We start from the raw sequence: 25,935 nt of genomic DNA, 5'->3' as shown, positions 1-25,935 counted from the left end.
GTTCCTCCTATGGCACTGCCAATCTCTTCAGCTCCTTTGGTCATTTCCCAATGCTCCCAGGAGTTGTGTCAGACACATTGACAATGCCTTCACATTCCTCAGTGCACAGTACACTGTGTGGTAGCCACTGAAGCTGGCTTTGGAGAACATCTCACTCTGCCTTCCTGAATTGTATGACTATTTTTCATTCATAGTAATCTTTGATCATTTTAAACCACCAGGAAATTCTGACATATCTACTATAAACAGCCTTTTGAATATCTTCATGTTTTTCTAATCAACAAAGTAGACAATGGAAGATAGGCATTATCCTGCTTTTCACTACAAAAAAAAAGGCATGTGTACCAGATTTGCAAAATGCATCTATAATGAGAAGAAGATGGGAGGTGAAGGAAGAAAGACTCTAGGAGTCACACCAACCCACTTCACTGGGCAGGGGTTCCTTAAAATGTTTCATCTGTCTCCTTAAACTATGATTATAAATTCCTGAGGAGAAGTAAAAACTGCTTTCTGATGTTTAATGTTTCCCTTTTCTAGCAGATAAGATGGTCAGAAAATTTTAAACTTCAGAAAAGCTATAAGTATATATTTTAATGCAAATATATTTTTTGAAATATTTGGATACTTCTTATATGCAAAGTATCACTACAAATTTGAATTTAATAAGAAATTCTGTATATTACCATTTCTACCTCAAAAGCTCTTTTCTGTAGCCATTCAGAAAGCACTCTACAGATAGAAAACCTGACTGGAACCATAGATAAATGATGTAGACTGGGATTATCTTATGGCTTAGACAGAGGTCATTGATCTGCCCCTGAGGGGCAGAAATTCCTTACACTGGTTTGGATAACTCTGTGATGTTTGACTATCTGGTCTACCACCTACTAGCTTTTTAGATTTAGTAAAATAATGTCTTTTTTTTCTGTACTTTTCCTCATTGTTTTCAACTGTGAAATAAGAATTAAAATAGAATTCTAAGATTAGAAGACATAAAGTGCTTAACTTTATTTGACATAAATAGGACATGCATGCAGCCAGTTATTCCCCCCCTTTGTACTCAAAGTTATTTGTCAGTCATAAGAAGTCGACGGAGCTCTCAGAATTATGTGCTAAAAATCATCCAAACAGTTTCTGAAGTTCTATGAAGACTGAATAAAGATAGTATGTTTTACATATATTTTAGAACTCTTTGTGTCCAAAAGTGACTATTAAATGAAGCAGCTTCATAAACACAAAACTCTGCACTTATACCAGAGAAGAGCTGTCATTTCCTAACCTTGAGTTCCCCAATAATTCTTCCTTATAAAGGGCTGAGAAGGTAAACTGGGCTGAGCTGATGGCAGTTTCTGACTGATGTGCTCTTAAGAGTCCTTCAAATTCAGTTACAGCATTTTGCTAGTTGGTCACACATTTAATTTTCTTGGCACCATATTCAATGATCTGTAGCTTTGAACTCCAAGAGTGGGTTTTTCATGGGTATTCCATCATGTGCTTTACACAGTAGAAAGCACACTACAAATAGTGGAACTCTTCACAAAGTGGCCTTAGAGTTTAATTGCACACCAGGATATAGTTTTTATGACCAGTGTCATGTTACATAATCTACATATAGTTTCTCTTGTTAAACAATTATAAATCTCTCTGTAAATTTGCCAAATTTTCTTTATTATTTCACTACTTGTTTTATGCCTAAGTAGGGATAAGATAAAAAAAATAGAATGCAGGAAAAATGAATACATTATGTATTCATTTGCAAGCACTGCTAATTACTTTGGGTCACACTAAATTGTATGATGAAGGGCCAGAGAGATAGCTTATAGGTTAAAAACCTTCTTGGTTCTCTAATATATGTGATGTCAGATCCCAAAGCACACACTGAATAATTTTAAACCACTTGTAACTTCAGATGCAGAAACTCCAATTCCCTCTTCCTACCTCTGCAGATACTGTTATATACAATGTTTTCACACAGAGACAGACATATGCATAACAATACAATTAAGTTCAAAACATAAACTGAATGATGGAAAAATATGACTCATTACTTTATATGTGAATCTTTATTCTTATGACGTTCAGAGTCAGGCCAGCATGCTGGATCAGTTGCTAAAGCCAGTTTTAACAAACCCTGATGACTTAGAACCCAAAACTTACACTGTTAGAAGGAGAGAAACCTATTCCACAAAAATTTGCTCTCTGACTTCTCTGTAAGTGTGATGGCATGCTCATAGGTAAACTCACACCCACACAGACCAAAGCCCTAAATAATTTTAATTGATGTTCTAATATGGAACTCAGAAACCCCACAAAGTCTCCTCCCTAGATGAAGTTCTACAAATAATTAGCAACTTCTGCGAGGCAGACTGGAAGGAAGGGAAAGAGAGAGAGAGAGAGAGAGAGAGAGAGAGAGAGAGAATTAATCTCTCTAAGTATAAGCACCCTTATTAGTTATCCAATACTAAACGATCAGGAAGTAATGGTCAGGAAGGACTAAAATAATATCCATGTTTCTAACAATAATTGAACTTATTGGGCTCTCTCTCTCTCTCTCTCTCTCTCTCTATATATATATATATATATATATATATATATATATATTTATATAAATAAATAGTTATATATATTTAAGTACAGAGATGCTATGAATTTGAGAGGGAATGGCGATTTGAAGGGAGAATTGGGAAGGAGGAGTAACAGGGTCGAAATGATATGACTCTACTTAATTTAAAAAATCCATAATTTTGATCCATATACAGATTATTTAAATCCATGCCACGTGGACTTCTTATTGTAACAATATTCTATTCGCTAGGACCTTTCCATATGGATATGCTTTGTAAGAAGAACATGTTCCAATTCTCACTAAAATAGCAAAGGGACAGGAACATGGCTTCTTTATTTAGTTACTGGTTCTACTTAAGGGTTATGGGGAAGCTTTCAAGCTTGTGTGCAATTATGAGATAATACTATTTAGCATAAGGAGGCTCAGCAAAATTTCCATGCACACAGCCTAGTAATCTACAGCACAGAGCCATGAGGTAAGCACATTAACACTAGTCTAAGTTTGCTTCTGCTGTAATAAGAAGGCAAATTTTATTTAGTTCTACAGTTCAAATAAAAACTTTATTCATTTTTTGCTTTGGGGAGTGTGTGTATGCATGCACACATATGTCTATTTGTCTTTGTCTTTGTCTCCTATCTATCTATGTGCTCCCCCTCCCTCTCTCTTCTCTCTCTATATATGTATTTGTGTATGTGTATTTATATATATATATATATATATATATACACATCATATACATATACATATATTTACATATAGATCATATACATCATATACATATACTACATATACACATACACATATACATATGCATATGCAAATGCATACACATACACATACATATTTAGACAAGTTTTCTTGTAGCTCAGTTTTGCCTGGAATTCAGTTTGGCTGAGGATGTCTTTGATCTCCTGACCCACCTATTTTCACCTCCAACATGATGAGATTATAGGTACCCATGAGTGTGTTCAGGTTACCATTTACTTTTGGGGGGGGGTGTTGCGAGACAGGGTTTCTCTGTGCAGCCCTGGCTGTCCTGGAACTCAGTCTGTAGACTAGGCTGGCCTCGAACTGAGAAATTCGCCTGCCTCTGCCTCCCAAGTTCTGGGATTAAAGGTGTGTGCCACCACTGCCCTGCCACCATTTACTTTTTGAATTTATTTTTTTCATTTCTCTGAGAACTCCATGCAACCAATTGAATAACCTTTATCCCCAAATTCTCCCCTTATTCACCAACCCTTTCTAAATCAGCTCACTTTTGTGATCTCATTTGTTTGACTTTAATGAGTCAGTAAAATTTTTTGTCACCCATAGGGTATGTGACCATGCACTGACACACAGTTGACCTATCATGGAGAATACCCGAAAGAACTTTGACTCTCCCTCTCCCAGCAGCTATCAGTTATCAACAGTTGCTGCAACAGGAGTAGGACTTTATGCCTACATCTCCTCGCCACACTAGAAGATTTGTCTCTACCTTGCTCAGAATGTATGCATGCAGTCATCACCACTGTGTGTTTATATGTGAATATATCCTGCTGTGTCTATAAAATATAATTTTCTTGCAATTATTACCTCCTCTGGGCCTTATAATTATTTCATCAATCTCTGCCACAGATTCCTAAATCTCAGAAGGAGGGGCTGTGATGGAGATGTACCTGCTAGGGCTGAGCACTGCCCAGAATTTTTTTCAATTCACTGCACATTGACCAGTTATGATATTTTCTGTTAATTTCCATTTATTCCAGAAAGAACATTCTTTGGTGACAGGTAAGAAATATATGGAAATATGAGTATAACACTAAGCCCTTAATGGTTGCTTTAATACCATGGCCACTTAGTGTGCATTTTATTAACTTTAAAAATATATTACCTCAGGCACTGGTGGCACAATTCTTTAGTTCCAGCACTCAGGAGGCAGAGGGAGGTGGATCTCTGTAAGTTCAAGGCCGCCCTGGTCTATAGAGCTAGTTGCAGAATAGGCAGACCTATACAGAGATACCTTATTAAAAGAAAGAAAGAAGAAAGAAAAAACAAAGAAAGGAATAGATACAGAGAGAAAGAAAGAGAGACAGAGAGATTTTGAATATATGAAAGAAGAAATCAGTAAACTAAGTTATAATGATAATATTTTAAAATATATACAGACATACTAATTCTTTGTAATTTTCCTCTGATGTATTTTTATCACATTTATCCCCCTCTTTAAACCCCTTCACATGCAGTCCCCTCACTCTCACCTCCTCACCTACCCCCTTCTCATTATCCTCTCTTATTTTCCTCCACTGAGCCTACCAATGTGTGTTAGCCTCCAATGTTGGGAGTGGAGCCTCTTCTGGAGTATGGTAGACCTACCAGAAAGATCACAGGACTGATGAACACTGACTCCCTCTCACAGCAGCTATAAATATCAATACTCCTGAAACATTACTGGGATTTAGTGTCTCCTCCACATTTGTATTTCATGTGGTTTACTTTTGCACAGGTCTTAGACAGGCATACAATCCCAACTCCTGTGAGTTGATAAATACAGTTGGACTATTACATGTGGTAAATTCTGCTTATTTAAACTCCTCTCCCATCTTACCTTACACTCATTTTTTCCTTTCTCTCAGAAGATCCTTGAGCATTAAGGGGAAAGGCATGTGTTCTACAAAGGACTGAGATCTCCCTCCTCCTCCCCTTCCACCTCTCTTCCTCCTTCAAAAATTGACCAGCCAGTTGAATGGGAGACATTTCTTTTCTTTTTCTTTTTTTTTAATTACATAAATTCTTTACTTACATTTCAAATGTCCCATTTCCTGGTTCCCACCCCTAAAATCCCCTAACCCATCCACCCTCCCCTACTCACCAATCCACCCACTCTAGCTTCCCTGTCCTGACATTCCCCTATACTGGGGCATCTAACCTTTTCAGGAACCAGGGCCTCTCCTAACTTTGATATCCAACAAGGCAATCCTCTGCTGCATATGCATCTGGAGCCATGGCTCCTTCCATGTGTGCTTTTTGGTTGGTGTTTTAGTCCCTGGGAGCTCTGGGGTGGGGTACTGGGTGGCTCAAATCATTCTCCTATGGTGCTGCAAACTCTTTCAGCTCCTTGGGTCCTTTCTCTAGCTCCTCCACTGGGGACTCCATAGTCAGTTCCACAGTTGGCTGAGAGGATCCCCCTCTTTATTTGCCATGCACTGGCAGAGCCTCCCAGGTGATAGCTATATCAGGCTTCTGTCAGCAAGCACTTGTTGGCACCTACAATAGTGTCTGGGTTTTGTAACTGTATATGATATGGATCCCTAGAACGGGCAGTCTCTGGGTGGTCTTTCCCTCAGACTATGCTCCACATTTTGTCTCTCTATCTCCTCCTGTGGGTATTTTGTTCCCCTTTCTAAGAAGGACCACAGTATCCACACATTGTTCTTCCTTTTTCTTGAGCTTCATTTGGTCGGTGAATTATATCTTGGGTATTCTAAGCTAATGGGTTAATATTCACTTATCAGTGTGTGTTCTTTTGTGATTGGGTTACTGCACTCAGGATGATATTTTCTAGTTCCATCCCTATGCTTAAGAATTTCATGCATTCGTTGGTTTTAATAGCTGAGTAGTATTCCATTGTGTAAATATACCACATTTTCTGTAACCATTCCTCTGTTGAGGGACATCTGTGTTCTTTACAGCTTCTGGCTATTATAAACTGCTGCTATGAACATCGTGGAACATGTGTCCTTTTACATGTTGGAGAATCCTTTAGATATATGCCCAGGAGTAGCATAGCAGGATCCTCTGGTAGTATTATGGCCAGATTTCTGAGGAACCATCAAACTGATTTCTAGAGTCATTGTACCAGCTTGCAATACTACCATCAGTGGAATAGTGTTCCTCTTTCTCCACATCCTTGCTAGCACCAGCTATTTCCTGAGTTTTTGATCTTAGCCATCCTGCTGGTGTGAGGTAAATTCTCAGGGTTGTTTTGATTTTTATTTCCCTGATGAGAAAGGATGTTGAACATTTCTTTAGGTGCTTCTCAGCCATTTGATATTCCTCATTTGAAAGTTCTTTGTTTAGCTCTGTACTTCATTTTTAAATAGGGTTATTTGGCTCTCTTGAGTTCTTTGTATATCTTGGATATTAGTAGCCCTCTGTAGGATGTAGGGTTGGTAAAGATCTTTTCCCAATTTGCTGATGCCATTTTGTCCTATTGACAATGTCCTTTGCCTTACAGAAATTTTGTGATTTTATGAGGTCCCATTTGTGAATTCTTCATCTTAAAGAATAAGATATGGTGTTCTGTTCAGGAAAATTTCCCCTGTGGCCATGTGCTCTAGGCTCTTCCCCACTTTCTTTTTTATTAGTTTAAATGTGTTTGGTTTTATGGAGAGGTCTGTGATCCACTTGGACTTGAGCTTTGTGCAAGGAGATAAGAATGGATCAATTTGCATTCTTCTGCATGTTAGTCACCAGTTAAAACAGCATCATTTGTTGAATAGGCTATCTTTTTATTTTCCACTGGATGGTTTTAGCTCCTTTGTCAAAGATCATGTGACCATAGTTGTGTGGGTTCATTTCTGGGTCTTCACTTCTATTTCATTGATGTACATGCCTGCCACTGTACCAATACCATACAGATTTTTATCACTATTGTTCTGCAGTACTGCTTGAGAACCAGGATACTGATTCCCCCAGAAGTTCTTTTATTGTTGAGAAAATGTTTAGCTATCCTGGGTTTTTTTTGTTATTCCAAATGAATTTGAGAATTGGCTTTTCTAACTTAGGAAAAATTGAGTTGGAATTTTGATGGGTATTGCAATGATGTGTAGATTGTTTTCTCAAGATGGCCATTTTTACAATATTAATCCTACCAATTCACAAGCATGGATTTGACAAAATTTAGCATGCTTTCATATTAAAAGTCTTGGAAAGATCAGGAATTGACAGTCCATACCTAGGAATAGTAAAAGCAATATACAGAAATCAGTAGTCAAAGTCAAACTAAATGGAAAGAAATGAAGCAATCCCACTAAAATCAGGGACTAGACGAGGCTGCCCTCTTTCTCCATATCTATTCAATATAGTACTTTACGTTCTAGCTAGAGCAATTAGACAATGAAAATAGGTCAAAGGGATACAAATTTGAAAGGAAGAAGTCAAAATATCACTATTTATAGATGATATGATAGTATACTCAAGGGACCCCCAAAACTCAACCAGAGAATTCCAACAGCTGATAAACAGCTTCAGCAAAGTGGTCGGATATAAAATTAACTCAAACACATCAGTAGTCTTCCTATACACAAAGGATAAATGGGCTGAGAAAGAAATTAGAGAAACAACACCCTTCACAATAGTCACAAACAATATAAAATATCTTGGTGTGACTCTAACCAAACAAGTAAAAATATTTATGACAAGAACTTCAAGTCTCTGAAGAAAGAAGTTGAAGAAGAACTCAGAAGATGGAAAGAGACCTTTCTTTTGATTGCAGCTCTGAGGAAATTTTGGGAATATTTTTTAGCCCTGGAGTCCATACCTAAGATATCCCCTGAAGCATAAACAATTTATTGTTGGACAATTCTCTTCTTGTAAAAATATTTTTCTGGAGATGACCGGAAGACACTGAAGGGGCTCCAGATGAGAGCGCAGGGACTCTGGCTGCTACTGCTGGGTAAGACAGTGTAGCCATGGGGGCGTACTCGACAAGGTACTGTCTATGGGATGCCTCGGTGGAGCCTGACTCTGGATGATGCCCCGCTTACCTCCGGACTACGGCTTTATAGAACATAAGGAGCAAGTGATGGTGGTCACACAACAAGAGATGAAAGATGCCCAGCTGACACAGCTAGTACTGTGCCCACTACCTTTTCTGGCTGCTGAAGTGCAATTGAGACAGCTTCCCCAGCTTTCTGGCCTGCAAGCAAGAGCAGCATGACTGGGACTACTGAGAGCACCTGAACTACATGAAGCACATGAAAGGAGTTTGAACATGAGTGGCGACTCCTCCAAAGGAAGAAGCAGAGGGAAGTGAAGGAAGCACAGGTAGCCGAAGGCCAGGGAGATGGATAGGAGGGCCCTGAGGTGGCCCTATAGGGATTACCAGCCAGCCTGTGGACCTATCAGTGATGTTTAACTATTGCTTTGAAAAACAAGTAAAAACAAATAATCAAAAAACTCTGGGTTAATTCAGAATTCGAATATTGCCTCAAGAAGAGGAAACAGCAACTTATCCATAAAATTTTTCCACCTCTTCTTCCCATTCAATTGATACTTCTTTTTTAGTTTCCCCTATATTTGTAAAGTAGTTCATATTTTTATTCACTAAAATCATCACTTTATTCTAATTAATGAACAAAAGCATCCTAGGGCTAGATTTAAAAAAGCCACTTGTAGTGGTTTGTATAATATTTCCCGCCATAGTTCCTTAAATACCTGGTTCCCAGATGGAGAAATTTTTAGAAGGATTAGGAGGTGTGACTTGCTGGAAGAAGTATGTCTTTGAAGGTAGGCTTTGATCCCTTTCCCCATCATTTCTAATGCCCCATACCTCCCTCCCTCTCTCTTGTCCTTTCAGATCAAGATGTGAGCTCACTTAGCACTTTTTATTCTACCATCTTGAACTCTAAACTTCTCAAACTGTAAACCACAAAGTAGATCCTTTCTTTTGTTAGTTGCTTTGGGCATGATGTTTTATCATAGCAATAGAAAGGTAACTAAAGCACTTGTCAAACACTTCTAAACACCACCATCTCATTGATTCTGATCTAGTTAAATTACTCATCCTGAAACAAAGGAACTCAGCTCACAGTTTTAAATCTGCACTGTCAATTACATTTTTAACTATTTATTTTATTTCTTTTTAAGTATATATAGTTTTTTTTATGGTTAAATTATTGAAATGGCTTCTCATTTAAGCTCTGTCACCCCTTTCTTTTTAATTTTTAAACATTGTTTTGTCATCAACTTTCAAGAATGTTTTTCATTGTTTTTACCATCATAAATTGTACATGGTGTTTGTAAAACCCTATTTTAAGAATTTAAATATCTAATTCTATTTTGCATATCAAACAGCATAAAACCTTGGTTTTCAAACTTCCTAATGCTACTACACTTTAATACAGTTCCTCATATTTTGGTGACCTCACAATCATAAAATTATGTTCATTTCTACATTATAATTCTAACTTTACTAATACAATGAATCATAATGCCAATATTTGTGTTTTCTGTGGATAGGTCCTTCAACTACATTGGGGTGGCCACCCCGAGGTTGACAACCATTGGCATGAAAGTAGCAGGGGAGAACTTGCTCAAAAAAGTTTTAAACAAAAACTTTCATTTTTTCTTTTCTTTTCTTTTCTTTTCTCTTCTTTTCTCTTATTTCTTTTCTTTTTTTTACATCTTGTTTCACATCAGTGGAATCAGGATTCATTTTATGATCACTTGTAGTCATACAACAGGGGTGGCATAGTTGTCCATGGCAGTCTGTGATTAAAGATAGTCATAGGCACTCTCAATGTCACCCTTTCAGTTGCATTGTTAAAACTATGTATGCTGAGTACAATTGCCACTTAAAATGTCTTCAAAGAGAACGCATTACCCTATAGTTCAGCACTAAAAGCTGTACTTTGGTATACTTTTCCTTTCCATGGAGTACATAAAGTAATAATGGATTTAATAATTGATGTACTTAAATTTCACAAAATTAAATAGAGACGTTTGCCTCCAAAAGCTGAAGTAATCTTCCCAGTTATTTGTTTTTCATATTTCTAAGATTTTTAAACCACAAACTCAATATTATATAAATTGTACAGATGCCAAAAATATGTACTTTTCTGATTATGTAAAGGCAAACAGGCATAATTGACACAAAGTATGGCATGTTATTTTTCAGATATTATAGAATAAATACATGTTGTGCAGCTAAACAAAACATGTTTTCTTTAAATGTTCTCTTTTTGATGCTTAATAAAATTTCAAACTGATCCAAGCTGTGAGTGAGCTTTGTCAATTATGCAAAAGTTTTGCCTTAACCACACTTAAATCACTTCTTTGTGTACGTGAAAAAACCAAATGACAGGGTGTTTTTCTTTAGTCTTTACATACAGTAGGGCATTTGGAAATGTTTTTATACTTAAAAAGGATAAACTGATCTTAAAACTTAAACAAGCTAAATGCATTCTTGAATTACATTAGAAAGATTCACAATAATAAAAAATGCACATTTCGCAAAAAGAATTAAAAGCAAGCACTCAATAAATGCTTATGAAGTGCTGTGATACTCTGTTCCCTCTGCCTAGGAAAAACTTCATTTACAACCTCTCCCATTTTCACATTACTCTAATGATACTGTCTGGTATTGATAATTAATCTAGATAATGACAATCCAGAATATGATGCCACATCTCTGGACACTGAAGTGTGTCCAACATGCCATTAAAATCCTATTAAAGCTTTATTTACCAGCCTCAAATTAAAAATAAACATTGATCTTACAAAGGAGAGAATAATGATCTCATTGACCTTGTGACGTTCTTTCTTTAGATCAGGAGAGCCAAAATAATGGTGAGCTAGCAGGGAACACACAGTAACAGAAATCTAACTAACAGTTTTGTCAGATTTAAAACATCTGTAATTTCTTATTTGTCTGTAGACAAATATGGTTGATGGTGTCTTAAAATCAAGTACTTTATCAGAAGGAAATCTGTTTTATTCCTCTTTTAAGAGGTCATTCATGTATTGAGCAAACTACAAATATCATGTGCACACATGATCTGTAGGCATTAAGATCCCTCTTATATCTATAGTGTTCAGGAGCTATGCCATTAATTCATAGACTAAATGTCCAGAGACTTGCATTTTGACAGTTATAGAGCATTTGCAGCAATATTTATAGAACATTTAAGTTCTACTTTCAGCTTGAGCTCCACCCTCATCTGAAGTTACTAAAAGACTACTCTGAATCATCATTTATATGGACACAGTGTCCTGCTTTCATGGGTGAATTCCTGAGAAGTAATCATGTATTGTGATTCTACTGAGTAAACCAAATCTCAGTTGTCAGAGGGAATAGCATTTCCCTATGCACAGCTCAATGTCATGTATTAACGTGTGTTCTTTTCTGAATCTTGATAGTGAGTAATCCAGTCTTTGAGAAGAGGTGACTCTAGGAAAGCATGCTGGGTACTGTTTGATTAAGCTTTGGAATATATCAAAACCCAATCTTTTATCAACTTGACTCATGAGATCCTGTTTATACATAAAAGGATTGACTCTTTCTACTTCTGGCTTGGAAGATTAAGCAGCTTTGATGACTCAGATGTACAATGGTTCCAGTGAAAAGCAAAAGAAAATTTCCCACAGAAGAGCCCATTAAAAAGCAATAGTGTTATTGCTCAGACAACCAAAGTTGTATAGGGACCTGTGGCTCATGAAGCTTGAAGGGATATCATGCTTCTCAGAAGAGGATAATGGAAGAAGACCAGTCCCTAACAAAGCAACACAAAGGATTCTCCATGTACATACTGAGAATTTAAATATGTATCCAGAAGAGAATAGAACTACACAAAGGAATATATTAGTACATGGTGTTAAAATCCACCAAAATTATAGTCTTAATATAAATGATATAATACATCCATTGGTTTCTGACATCTGATCAACCAAATGATTTAAAATTTTTCTTCTTCATAGCCCCTTAATGCCAATAGCATATTGCTCACAAATATCAGGCTATAATTCAATGAAGAACTCCCGTGACCACTTACAAAATGGTGAATCTTCAGGTGAACCAAATTTCTGGAGTTTGTTTCATCTAAACAGAAGTATGAACTAACTACTTTTTCTGATGGATACTGACTATAAAAGAACAAATAAAATACACATAATTTGTGATGGTTTGTACCATTACCCTAGGTACTGACTGTGGTCTTCCCATGTAGATCTCCTGCTGACTAGAAGCTCCCAAAGATTCCAGCTGTTGGCCTGAGGAACATAATATTGAAGCCATAAAGTACTTTCTTTTAATTTTCCATATGAACAAATTTTAAATATTTCTTCCTATTAACAGAATGTCTAACAACACAATTAAATAATTCTATCAAATATCTACATTTATAATGGACCATCCAGATTAAGAGCTCATTTCTACAAACTTAACACACCTGTGATGACAGTTCTAAACACTAGAGGCCAATTTCCTTTATATTTCCCATACTATAAATTTACAGATCTTTCCTCACTTTTGATAATTCAGCAGAATGATTCATACAACTGAGATAATGACATGAATTTAATTGTGTTATTGTACACTCCAAGTGGAAAGGATGTGTAGGACATGGCATAATTTCCTTGTCTGTTTCACACATGTAACAGTTAAAACATAGTAGTACATTAACCAACACTGATCCAATCTAAGACTTTTCATTTTCTGGTGAGGAATGGGGCTTACACAGTTATGTCCAATTAACTCATCATTACTGGTGTTGGAAGTTAATTTCTAACATATTTGACTTTGAATGAATTCTGTGGATGTTTACAATTCCTAATGTTTTATATCTCTTTGGTTTTCTTTTCTTATCCATCCATTCTTTGAAATTTTGTTTTAGGAACACAATAGATAAGTATAAATATTATAATACATTCTCACATATATATTTCCTATATACTTAATTCTAATTCTCTGAATCTACCAGATCAACTTAAAGCAATAGTAGACATTTAAATCCCTCAATGATTCATGGATACAAAATTAAATTATTAAATTACATAAACATAAAATAAATAGCATTAATTGAAATATATTTATAATTTTAAAAAGAACTTTGAGTTTGATGAAAGAGATTTTATTGTGTCATTTCATTTGAGTACTCCACGGTGTAATTTTGCTGACAATTAAGTCACTTGAACTACAATACCGAGCTATTAACTGAAGCATTCTAAAATGGCCCATTTATTTGTTTTTTTTTTGTTTGTTTTCACCCTACTTTGGTTCATTTATATAATAAATATAGCCTTGTATGTATCATAAATGTAGGAATAAAAATGTGGAAAGTAGTAATCATTTAAGCTGATGATAGATTTGATTACTTCATTTATTTTTTAACTTTTCTTTTTAGTTGTGGTGAAATTAGAGACAGGGCTTTTCCTGGTGCAAGCTCTTCTCTCTAAAAATTTCTTTTTAATACTGCTCTTTTTTTTTTTTTTTCATTTTAAATGCTCTAGGCAAGAAAGGCTCAAGGAATTCATCCCAGTAAAATAAGCGTATATATAATTGGCCAGCCACTTTCCGATAGAGATTCTCCACAAGTAGGCATTGCAGGCTTCTTCATTAGTATATTATGCTACCCTCGGTCAGTAGCAATAAAATATTGAAAGAAGATGTAAAAATCCAGATGAGGATGATACTATCACTAATCAAAATGGAAGCAGCAATCATGTCAGGCAGTCTTCAGAATCATAGTACTTTGTGAGATAGAGATAATTCAAAATATGAAAGTAATGGGTAAAAAGGGGGAATGTTACCGAGAATGTGTTTTGCTATGCTTTATGATAAGGGGAAACACACATTGAATTAAAAGATCAAGACTAAACTCAATCATACAACTGATTATAAAAGCTACTATTTACTAAGCATCATATTTTATAATCTAAAACAATAATAATTCATATATAGAGTTTATATAGTTCATAATTATAGTTATATATATGTATATATGAAAGAAAATAATGAAAGGCCTTCAGAATAATGTGTTGTGGTATACATGGGGCACATGACTGTGTAGGTATATAACACACACATATTCATACTTACATATGTGTTTTTATGAGTATAAACCATTTACCAATATTTAGTATTCTTCAGTAGCTGAATATGAAATATGCATATTAGGTTAATATATTTGACTAGCAAGGACCATCTATCCTTACCATCTATTTTCTATCACCAACAATAAAAGGCCCCCATATCTGCCTTTTTACCTTCTGATAGTTGGATGCAGGTCCTCATGCTTGCATAAAAATCACATTGTTGACTGACCCATCTCTTCGGCCCAGGACTACATATTTTTATCCCTACAAATATATTCTATGAATGCGAACATCTTATGAATACCACTTTTTTGGCCAGGAACGAAATTTACATCATTTGGTCATGGTCATCTGAAATCCTAGGTAGCTGTCTGTTCGAGAATTATGAAGATTTTTTAGGCCTATAGTCTTATTATGATAAGCAAGATAATCTTACTTAAATAAGAAATCTGGGGGCAGGTGAAAAATGCTTCCCAAGATGAAAACTACTTTTTTTGCTTCACCTCATATAATGCCTCTTTATGTCATTTTTGCAATCCCAGTGTTGAAAGAACACTTAAAAATGCTTCTGTGTCCAGAGACGTTCTCCTTGGGAGGAGGCCTGCAAGTTATTCAGGTGGAGTACTCTGCCATCTTGGCTCCCAGATGCCAGAGAGATCTATCAGACAGTGCCAGGTAGGCAGACATAACCAGAGGTTAACATTGATGGGGCCTCAGCCTGTCAGGCTTTTGCCTGCATCCAGGGCCTGAGTAGCTCTGCAGGCCGTCTGTGCACCAATCCCATGGGGGGTTGTTTGCCCTGCTGACTGCCCAGCACTTGGAGGAACATTTCACCATCTTGTTTCCCAGACCCCAGAGTTCTGAAAGTGCCAGCTACACAGACATAGCCCGAAGCTAAGATCGTTTGGGTCTCAGCATGTCAGGCTTTTGCCTGCACCCAGGGTCTGGGCAGCTCTGTGGGTCTTCTGTGTGCCAAACCTGTCTGGGGGTCATTTGCCCTGCAGAGTGATCAGCACTTGGAAAAGGTCCCCACAGCATCCACTACCTTTGTTACCTGACAGAGCAGATGAGCAGCACCAGGTTCACAGAGACAATCCAAGTAGCATTACTGGGAGCAAGACATACCAGGCCTCCAAGGGCACCCTAGAGGAGGGCAGCACATGAGCAATCTGTGCCAGTGGAAATCCAGTCATCTAGTGGTATGGAAATAGCCTTACAGGCTCACAGGAGGTTCAAACACCAGCCAGTGACAACAAGATCAACTAATACCAGAGAGAACAAGATGGCAAAAAGCAAACATAGGAAATTTACTAACAAATCAAGGCAATAAGGCAGCATCTGAACCCAGTTCTCCAACAACAGCAAGTCCTGGATGCCCCCAACATAACAGAAAAACAAGATTTGAATTTAAAATCACTGTTTGTGATGCTGTTAGAGGAACACAAAAAGGACATAAATAAATCTTTTAAAGAAATATATGGAAACATGAATAAGTTAGAAACCCTTACAATGGAAACACAAAAATCACTTAAAGAAAATCAGGAGAATTTGGGTCAACAGATAGAAGCCTATAAAGAGGAAATGTAAAAATTACTTAAATAAATGCAGGAGAAATTGAGTCAACAGACAGAAGTCATGAAAGAGGAAACAGAAAAAAATCTCTTAAAGAATTACCGGAAACCACAAACAAACAAGTGAAGCAACTGAGCAAAACAATCCAGGATCTAAAAACAGAAGTAGAAACAACTAAGAAATCACAAAGGGAGACAACTTTGGAGATAGAAAACTTTGGGAAGAAATCAGGGGCCATAGATGCAAATATCAACAACAGAATACAAGAGATTGAAGAAAGAATCACAGATGACAAAGATACCATAGAAACCATGGACTCAACAGTCAAAGAAAATGAAAAATGCAGAAAGCTTGTAACCCAAAATATCCAGGAAATCTAGGACATAATGAGAAGACCAAACATAAGGATTATAGGCATAGATGAGAGTGAAGATTTACAACTTAAAGAGCCAGTAAATATCTTCAATAAAATTATGGAAAAAAACTTCCCTAACTTAAAGAGAGAGATACCCATGAATATACAAGAAGCCTATAGAACTCCAAACAGACTGGACCAGAAGAGAAATACCTCCCATCACATAATAATCAAAATGCAAAATGTACTAAATAAAGAAAGAATATTAAAGGCAGTAAGAGAAAAAGGTCAAGTAACATATAAAGGAAGACCTATGAGAATTACACCAGACTTCTCACCAGAGACAATGAAAGCTAGAATATCCTGGGAAGATCTCATGCAGACTCTAAGAGAACACAAATGTCAGCCAAGACTAATATACCCAGCAAAACTCTCAATCACTATAGATGGAGAAACTAAGATATTCCATGACAAATCCAAATTTATACAATATCTTTGTACAAACCCAGCCCTACAAAGGAGAATAGGTGCAAAAACCCAATACAAGGAGGGAAACTACACCCTTGAAAAAGCAAGATAGTAACCTTCTTTCATCAAACCCAAAGGAAGATAAACACTCAAATATAAAAATAATATCAAAAATGACAGGAAGTAATAATCACTATTCCTTAATATCTCTTAACATCAATGGACTCAATACCCAAATAAAAAGACATAGACTAACAGACTGGATAAGGAAACAGGATCCTACATTTTGCTGCATACAGGAAACACACCTCAGTGTCAAAGACAAAAACTACCTTAGAGTAAAAGGCTGGAAGACAATTTTAAAAGCAAATTGTCTTAGGAAACAAGCTGGAGTAGCCATTTTAATATCAGATAAAACTGACTTTCAACCTAAAGTCATCAAAAGAGATACAGAAGGACACTTCTTTCTGGTCAAAGGAAAAATACACCAAGAAGAGCTCTCAATCCTGAACATTTAAACTTCAAATGCAAGGGCACCCTCATTCATAAAAGAAATGTTACTAAAGCTCAAAACACACATTGCACCTAACACAGTAATTGTGGGTGACTTCAGCACTCCACTATCCTCAATGGACTGATCAGGAAAATAGAAACTAAACAGGGACACAGTGAAACTAATTGAAGCTTTGGACCAATTGGATTTAACAGAGATAGATAGATAGATAGATAGATAGATAGATAGATAGATAGATAGATAGGTATAGGTATAGGTATAGGTATAGGTATAGGTATAGGTATAGGTATAGGTATAGGTATAGGTATAGGTAGAGGTAGAGGTAGAGGTAGAGGTAGAGATAGAGATAGAGACAGAGATAGAGATAGATAGATTGATAGATAGATAGATGTAAAACATTTCATCCTAAAGCAAAAGAATATACCTATTTCTCAGCACTTCATGGTACCTTCTCTAAAATCGACCATATAATTGGTCACCAGACAGACCTCAACAAATATAAGACGATTGAACTAATCCCATTCCTCCTATCAGATCACTATGGAGTAAGAGTAGTCTTCAATAGCAACAAAAACAATAGAAAGCCCACATACTCATGGAGGCTGAACAACACTCTACTCAATGACACCTTGGCCAAAGAAGAAATAAAGAAATCAAAGACTTTAGAATCTAATGAAAAAGGCACAGAATACCCAAATCTATGGGCACAATGAAAGCAGTGCTAAGAGGAAAACTCATAGCCCTGAGTGCCTCCAAAAAGAAGCTGGAGAGAGCACACACTAACAGCTTAATGACACACCTCAAGGCTCTGGAACAAGAAGAAGCCAATTCACCCAGGAGGAGTAGAAGACAGGAAACAATCAAACTCAGGGATGAAATCAATCAAGTGGAAACCATGAGAACCATACAAAGAATCAACGAATCCAGGAGCTGGTTCTTTGAAAAACAAGATAGATAAACCCTTAGCCAGACTGACCAGAGGGCACACAGAAAGTATCCAAATTAACAAAATTAGAAATGAAAATGGATATATAACAACAGAAAATTAGGAAATTCCAAAAATCATCAGATCTTAGTACAAAAGCCTATACTTAACACAACTGGAGAATCTAGAAGAAATGAACAATTTCCTAGACAGATACCAAACACCAAAATTCAATCAGGATCAAATAGATCATATAAACAATCCCATAACCCCTAAATAAATAGAAGGGGTCATAAAAAGTCTTCCAACTCCCCCCACCAAAAAAACACAGTTCCAGATGGTTTTGGTGCAGAATTCTATCAGACCTTCAAAGAAGACTTGACACCAAACGAACTCTATCCAACTCCTTCTATAAAGCCACAATGATGCTGAGATAGAGATAGATAGATTGATAGATAGATAGATGTAAAACATTTCATCCTAAAGCAAAAGAATATACCTATTTCTCAGCACTTCATGGTACCTTCTCTAAAATCGACCATATAATTGGAGAGAGCACACACTAACACCTTAATGACACACCTCAAGGCTCTGGACCAAGAAGAAGCCAATTCACCCAGGAGGAGTAGAAGACAGGAAACAATCAAACTCAGGGATGAAATCAATCAAGTGGAAACAATGAGAACCATACAAAGAATCAATGAATCCAGGAGCTGGTTCTTTGAAAACCAAAACCACACAAAGATCCAACAAAGAAAGAGAACTTCAGACCAATTTCCCTTATGTACATCAATGTAAAAATACTCAATAAAATTCTTGCCAACCGAATCCAAGAACACATCAAAATGATCCATCACCATGATCAAGTAGGCTTCTTCCCAGGGATGGAGGGATAGTTCAATATACGGAAATCCATCCATTCAATTCACTACATAATCAAACTCAAGGGAAAAAAAGCACGTGGTCATTTCATTAGATGTTGAAAAAAATTGACAAAATTCAGCATTTTTTCATGCTAAAAGTCATGGAAAGAACAGGAATTCAAGTGCCATACCTAAACATAGTAAAAGCAATATACAGCAAATCAGTAGCCAACATCAAACTAAATGGAGAGAAACTTGAAGCAATCCCACTAAAATCAGGTACTAGCCAAGGATTCTCCCTCTCTCCATATCTTTTTAATATAGTACTTGAAGTCCTAGCTAGAGCAATTTGACAACATAAGGAGGTCAAAGGAATACAAATTGGAAAGGAAGAAGTCGAACTATTACTATTTGCAGATGATATGATAGTATACTTAAGTGACCTAAAAAACTCCACCAAAGAACAGCTGATAAACAACTTCAGCAATGTGCCTTGTAATAAAATCAACTCAAGCAAATCAGTTGCCTTCCTATACTCAAAGCATAAGCAGGCTGAGAAAGAAATTAGGGAAATGACACCCTTCACAATAGCCACAAACAATATAAAGTATCTTAGTATGACTCTATCCAAACAAGTGAAAGATCTGTATGACAAGAACTTCAGCTCTCTGAAGAAGGAAATTGAAGAAGAACTCAGAAAATGGAAAAATCTTCCATGCTCATGGATTGGCATGATTAATATAGTTAAAATGGCCATCTTGTCTAAAGCAATATATACATTCAATGCAATCCCCATCAAAATTCCAACTCAGTTCTTCATAGAATTAGAAAGAGCAATTCTCAAATTCATCTGAAATAATAAAAAGCCCAGGATAGCTAAAACTATTCTCAACAGTAAATGAAGTTCTGGGAAACTCAGTATCCCAGACCTCAAGTAATACTACACAGCAATAGTGTTAAAAAAAAAAAAAACTGCATGGTATTAGTACAGGCAGGTGGATCAATGGAATAGGATTGAAGACCCAGAAATGAACTCATACACCTATGGTCATTTTATCTTCAACAAAGGAGCTGGAAGCATCCAGTGGGAAAAGGATAGCCTTTTCAACAAATGGTGCTGGTTTAATTTGAGGTAAGCATGCAGAAGAATGCAAATTGATCTATTCTTTTTTTTTTTTTTTGTCTTTTTTTTTATTTGATATAATTTATTTACATTTCAAATGATTTCCCCTTTTCTAGCCCCCCCCCCTCCCCGAAAGTCCCGTAAGCCCCCTTCTCTTCCCCTGTCCTCCCTCCCACCCCTTCCCAGTTCCCCGTTCTGGTTTTGCCAAATACTGTTTCACTGAGTCTTTCCAGAACCAGGGACCACTCCTGCTTTCTTCTTGTATCTCATTTGATGTGTGGATTATGTTTTGGGTATTCCAGTTTTCTAGGTTAATAACCACTTATTAGTGAGTGCATACCATGATTCACGTTTTGAGTCTGGGTTACCTCACTTAGTATGATGTTCTCTAGCTCCATCCATTTGCCTAAGAATTTCATGAATTCATTGTTTCTAATGGCTGAATAGTACACCTCACTTCCAGAAGATCCTGCTATACCACTCCTGGGCATATACCCAGAGGATTCCCCACCATGTAATAAGGATACATGCTCTACTATGTTCATAGCAGCCCTATTTATAATTGCCAGATGCTGGAAAGAACCCAGGTATCCCTCAACAGAAGAGTGGATACAAAAAATGTGGTATATCTACACAAATTGATCTATTCTTATCTCCTTTCACTAAGCTCAACTCCAAGTGGATCAAGGACCTACCTCTACATAAAGCCAGAAACACTGAAACTAATAGAAAAGAAACTGGGGAAGACCATTGAGGACACAGGGAGAGGGAAAAAATTCCTGAACAGAACACCATTAGCTTATGCTCTAAGATCAAGAATTGACAAATGAGACCTCATAAAATTACAAAGTTTCTGTAAGGCAAAGGACACTGTCAAAAGTACAAATTGGCAACCAACTAATTGGGAAAAGATCTTTACCAACCCTACATCTGACAGAGGGTTAATATCCAATATATAAAAAGAACTCAAGAAGTTAGACCTGATAAAACCAAATAACCCTATTAAAAATGGGGTACAGAGTTAAACAAAGAACTTTCACCTGAAGAACTTTGGTTTGCTGAGAATCACCTTAAGAAATGTTCAACATCATTAATCATTAGGGAAATGCAAATCAAAACAACCCTGAGATTTCACTGCACACCAGTCAGTATGGCTAAGATTAAAAATTCAGGAGACAGCACGTGTTTGCGAGGAGGTGGAGAAAGAGAAATACTCCTCCACTGCTGGAAACAGGTTGCAAGCTGTTACAACCACTCTGGAAAACTGTCTGATGGTTCCTCAGAAAACTGGGCATGACCCTTCTGGAGGACTCTGCTATACCATTCCTGGGCATATACCCAGAGGATTCCCCAGCATGTAATAAGGATACATGCTCCACTATGTTCATAGCAGTCCTATTTTTAATAGGCAGAATCTGGAAAGATCCCAGATGTCCCTCAGGGGAGGAATGGATACAAAAATTGTGGTATATTTACACAATGGAGTACTAATCAGCCATTAGAAACAATGTATTCATGAAATTCTTAGACAAATGGATGGAGCTGGAGAACATCATCCTAAGTGAGGTAACCCGGTCTCAAAAGAACATTCATGGTATGTACTCACTGATAAGCAGATATTAGCCTAGAAGCTTGGAATACCCAAGACACAATCCATGTATCAAATGATGTCCAAGAAGAAGGAAGGAGTTGCCCCTGGTTTTGGAAAGTCTCAGTGCAGCAGTGTAGGGGAATACCAGAACAGGGAATTGGGAAGGTGTGGATGGGGAAACAGGGGGAGGGAAGAGGGCTTATGGGACTTTCGGCGAAGGGTGAACCAAGGAAAGTGGAAATCATTTGAAATATGAATAAACAATATGTTGAATAAAAGATGCTTTTGTGATGGATAACTATGAAATATTTCTCTTTCAGATATTAGTAGATAATAAAGATATTATATATATATACATGTCTGTATGTCTCTCTCTCTATATATATATTTGTATGTATGTATATATGGTATGTGTTTGTTGTTACTTCATTGATTTGGAGAAGCTTCACTTCAACAATTACTATAATTGAAATTTTTTATAGTTCCTTAAAATTAATTGTCTGTTTTTAATAATAAATGCTAACTATTTTATTAAGTGTTGATGTAATATTTTAGCACAAGCAAAGTTTTATTTCTTAGTGACATATCATATATAAACACATACATATATACACACATACAAATATATATGTATACATATATACATATATAGACATATAGACATACAGGTATGTATGGACTTTCCAAAACCAGGGGCAACTCCTTCCTTCTTCTTGGACATCATTTGATACATGGATTGTGTCTTGGGTATTCCAAGCTTCTATATATATATATATAAATACAATGTCTTTATTATCTACTAATATCTGAAAGAGAAATATTTCTTAGTTATCCATCACAGAAGTATTTTTATCTGATATATTATTTATTTGTATTTCAAATGATTTCCACTTTCCTTGGTTCCCACTCCCTGAAAGTCCCATAAGCCCTCTTCCCTCCCCCTTTGGATTTCCAATTACCTATCCCATCTCAGGAAATATGTATAGAGCAATCAAAGAAAAGGAAAAGGCAATATGGAAACGTATCAGTAGATATATTTTTTGTGTCTGTTAGACATATGTCATAGGGAGAGCAACACAATGGAGAGCTGCCTACCTACTGCCATCTCCAATCACCTAATAAGAAAGACTCTCTAGAGAGCACTCTGTGTCATCTGCTTTTGCTTATACTGAGCTCACTCACTCATTATTAAATATTTTATTAAAAATGAATGTTAGTAATTATTATAAATAATTGATATTTAAATTTTGAGATTTATAATATAATTACAGCATTTCTTCCCTTCCTGTTTTCCCCACCAAATATTGCCATATAATCTTCCCCTGCCTCCTTATAATCCATGGCCTCTTTTTTCTCTGTTATAGCATATGTAGAATTTTTAAAAGGACAAAAGAGAAGAAGACACCAGCTCTTTCTTAGTCCAGTGTATTTAGGATGAACACAATGATGAACATCTTCATCAGTTTCATAGAGATATGGATCTGGAGTTAGAAAGGCCTACTATGAATGGACTGCTAGGAAATAACCTGGCACTGATGCACTGATGTCAACAAAAGCTCTGGAGTATGACTGTGGATAGAACAGTGTCCATGGTACACATCTGCTAGTAGAATTACTTCACCAAATACAGTGCTATGAGCATATGATAAGGTAGCACAACTGTCAAGGATTTAGCCTCAGAGATCCTTCCCACAGTAAAAGCAAAACGAGAGTTAGAAAATAGAACAATACAAAAGAACATAAAAGCTGAAGCCTGGCAGGGTGTGGGGCTGTTGGGGCTGGAGCCATCTTCTTAGAGATAAGAAGGAATGGGATGAGGAACTATTGGAGGGCAGAATGGAGGGGAATAATGACAGGACTGTAAAAAAAGATTAAAGATAATAAATAAATGAATCAATAAATTGTAAGAACAAGTAGATAAAAAGATTAAAGATAATAAACAAACATATAAAAGAATAAATAAACAAACATAAACATCTAGAAAATAGTTAAAGAAACTTTATGATTTCTTGGGATTTGCTGACTTCTTTGAAGGATTCTGAGAAAATTTTATCATTTTATTGTTAAGAGCAGTTTTTGATTCATAGAAAAACAGAAAGCATAGAACAGTTTCCTATGAATCACCCCTCTCCATTATTAATAAGTATCCCTATTATCAATGTTTTCTACTGGAGTTGCAATGTGTAAAATAATTTGAATTTATATTTACCTATCATTATCATCTATATTTCACAGTTCATATGAGAGTGAATTCTTAACTATGCATTCTTTGAGCTGGGCAATTATTTAATTACAAGTATTCATCATTATAATATCTCACAAAATAATTCTCTGAGCCAAACACATATGTATTTCCCTAATCTGTCTTTCAAAACATTAGAGCCAGGCAGTGGTGGCCCATGCCTTTAATCCCAGCACTTGGGAGGCAGAGGCAGGTGGATTTCTGAGTTTGAGGCCAGCATGGTCCACAGAATGGGTTCCAGGATAGCCAGTGCTATACAGAGAAACCTTGTCTCAAAATAAAAACAGAAAAACAAAAAAACAAAACAAACCCAAAACATTAGACTCACATCACCACCAATCTTTTGATGTATCTACAGTATGCTTTTTTCTTTTAATATTCTTCCATATATTGCTTTTAGGTTTTCATAATTTATCTCTCATTAGAACTCTTTCCTTCTTAAAAATAGCTTTTTTTCATATCATTTATATGTATTATTTAATATATCTGTATAAAATCTAGGACCCACTAATGGGAGAAAACATGATATTTTTCTCTTTGGTAATAACTTTCTAATATATATTTGTCTACCATTGTATCTATTTCCTTAAAAATGTTGTAGAGTCATTTTTTATATAATTTAAAATAAAAACATGCTAAATATGAATCACATTTTCTTTATTCATTTGTCTGGTTGTAAACAACTGAATGTGTTTCTTGATTTAGCTATTATGAAAAATGTTGTAATAAACTTTGATGAGCGAGTATATATTTGGCCTGTTCCACAATAAAGCAAGAGATGAAGATTCTATCATATCCTAGCCAGAAAGGCAGTCACCAAATAAACAATGCCAGGGCCTGACCTGGAGGAAAGTGCTATATCTGGCTTACAGGAACCATTGAAAATAGAGAACTGGTGTCGAGGAGCTGGAACCTATGGAGTAGCAGTGCATGAGCTGTGAAGAGAGGCAGAACTGGGGATGTAGCAGCAGAACAGGGAAATAGTATCAGTGATGTATGAGAGGGTTGAGGTGGACGGCAGATTATATCAACACTCAGTGTGGTTATTGGATGGTGTACAGTAGCCCAGAACTTAAGCAGGTGCAGACTCATCCTTTACTCCAACCCCCCAAGAAGGGTCATCCTAAATCTCAGCAAAGACTGAGGTACAAAATGAGGAATGATCCACTTTCTAGATTAGACCTCCTCAAAGTCCCATAGTGTCTCCAGTGCTTCTGAAGGCCAAGTGTGGGTTCGTGGCCCTGATGTGGCAGAGGTCCAGAATGATATCCAAGCACCAAGTTATCACCTGATGGCATGCCTGTGTCATGGCCAGAGTTTGTGTTCATGTTTGTGAGCCATGCTCTCCCCAGGACCATACTGATGTGAGTGACCTGTGCTGCCACCTAAGAACATTGTGGTGACCAAGTCAGGGCTTCTTTTGAGGGCCATGTCTGGGTCCATGGTCTTACTGTGTCTGGGTATCTGTTAATGGCCATGGACTGAGCTACCACTGAAGGCGATATGGATACCAGTGGTCTGTGTTTTAGCCTGAAGCCATGTTGATGTCTTTAGTCAATGATGCACCAGAGGCCATATCACTGTGAATGGCCTGAATTGTCATCTGTATCCATGATGATGTCTGAGTCTGAGCTGCAGCTGGGGGCCTTGTTTGGGTCTATGATCATACTGTGACTGAGTTTATATTGATGTCTGTGGCCCATGCTACTACCGACAGCCACACAACGTATATTGTCTGTGCTATAGCCTGCAGCCATGTTGGTGTTTATGGGTCATGCTGCCTCCAGCAGTCATGCTGATCTAAGTAAACTTTGCTGTCTCCCAAGGATAAGGTGATGTCCTGGTTCTTTCTGCTACAGAGGTCCATGTCTGTGTCCATGGTCTTCCTGCAGATGGGTGTGTATTGATGTCTGTGACTCTCAT

At 36.7% G+C, this 25,935-nt stretch overlaps 1 pseudogene; it reads left to right on the top strand.

Moving 5' to 3' along the window:
* The first annotated feature begins 8,238 nt into the window (after nt 1–8,238).
* On the top strand, nt 8,239–8,644 carry LOC127686778 (NADH dehydrogenase [ubiquinone] 1 beta subcomplex subunit 7-like; annotated as a pseudogene).
* The last annotated feature ends 17,291 nt before the right edge of the window (nt 8,645–25,935 follow it).

Source organism: Apodemus sylvaticus, chromosome 6, assembly GCF_947179515.1.
Source record: "Apodemus sylvaticus chromosome 6, mApoSyl1.1, whole genome shotgun sequence".
Lineage (NCBI taxonomy): Eukaryota > Metazoa > Chordata > Mammalia > Rodentia > Muridae > Apodemus > Apodemus sylvaticus.
This window is presented reverse-complemented; position numbering and strand designations above follow the sequence as displayed.